The following is a 1,409-nucleotide window of genomic DNA, read 5'->3' as shown; positions in this document are numbered from 1 at the left end:
GGTCAATGTTCCTCAGATTTAGCGTCGATGCATCCAGGTAACATGTGCAAATTTCGCTGGCTCACCTGTGCAAATAGAAATCTGAGATTATACATTTCTACTGACAAATCAACAAAGGAGATAAAGATTTTGGTCAAGTACATACTTACAGTTTACTCACCTTTGTGGTTCTCAATAAGATTCAACAGTTCAATCAAAGATGGCTCGCGCCATCTCTATGCTGCAATTCAAAGGTCGAGATACTTACCTGCTAAACTGCGCAAGGTTGTCGATTCATCCATTCAACAGAATGCTTTCTTTGCTCTTCCAGAAAACATTCTCCTTAGTATGATGACTGACGAACGGATAGAAGTCAGAAAGTTGGCCCTTGACCGTCTTCTGGCAGCCAGAGAAGCAGAGTTTGACACAGTAAATGGAAGGGTTAAATGTAATAAAGTACCAAAGCTGAATTTCAAAGCTAATAATTATTACAATATGATTAACTGGAAGACTATTACCTTGACTGTTCCTCCAGTTCTTTGTTCAGTTTCTAACGAAGAACTCATAAAAGGGCTGTCGGGAGACACTGCAGAGGTATGGAAATTTAGTGAATTCCCCTCTCACACCGTGGCAGTCGAGAGATCCGTCAAACTGGTGACAGAGGCATCTTCGAAAGTATTGGCCCCCAATCTCGTGGTCGTTTTATACGCTCTACACTGAAATCTAGGCAACAAGTGCCAAAGTTTAGTACAAAATCTGATTTTATCAATAAATTTGACACAGATTCAGACTAAAACAAGCCTGACATATGGTTGGTTGGTTGGGTTGGGCTTGGGAGGAACCCGAAGAGCAGCCACCTCCACGCGGTGGGTTCTGGGTGACCAATACAGGTTAGCTGAGAGCTGCAACAATTTTCACCTTGCGCTGTGGCGCCCCGCATTTTCGCTCGTATCTCGGGAACGGTTCGTCCTACGGCCATGATCGCATATACCATTTCGGTAGCAAATGACGTGACAAATAACTCTTGTTTGATACATTTTGCAATGAGATGCGTATTTCAGGCGCTAGGTAGACAATTTCACGATTTTAGGCGAATTTCCGAAATTTCAAGGCCGGAGTTGGGGTTGAAGATGCAATCCGATCTCAAAACAAAAAGTTGCATTGGAATCAGGAAGTACTAAGGCAACCTTTCCGCACTATTAGAAATCTTGAATCGAAAAAAGTCCGGAATCGACCCACTAACCCTAATATTCGTCTCTCTGTATTTACGCGAACTATTCCTTCAATTTGCTGAAATACCGTTCAAAAATTTTTTATTGCAACCATTTCTTCCTTAGAAGCTGCTCGTTTGTCAAAGTCACTACATCATATGGGTGCCATAAAAGCTGATCGTCCCAAATCAGGTCCTTGTCTGGAAAACTTTTTTATTG

The sequence above is a fragment of the Bactrocera tryoni genome, chromosome 3, assembly GCF_016617805.1.
Source record: "Bactrocera tryoni isolate S06 chromosome 3, CSIRO_BtryS06_freeze2, whole genome shotgun sequence".
Lineage (NCBI taxonomy): Eukaryota > Metazoa > Arthropoda > Insecta > Diptera > Tephritidae > Bactrocera > Bactrocera tryoni.
The sequence above is the reverse complement of the archived record's forward strand: the minus strand, read 5'-3'. Positions refer to the sequence as shown.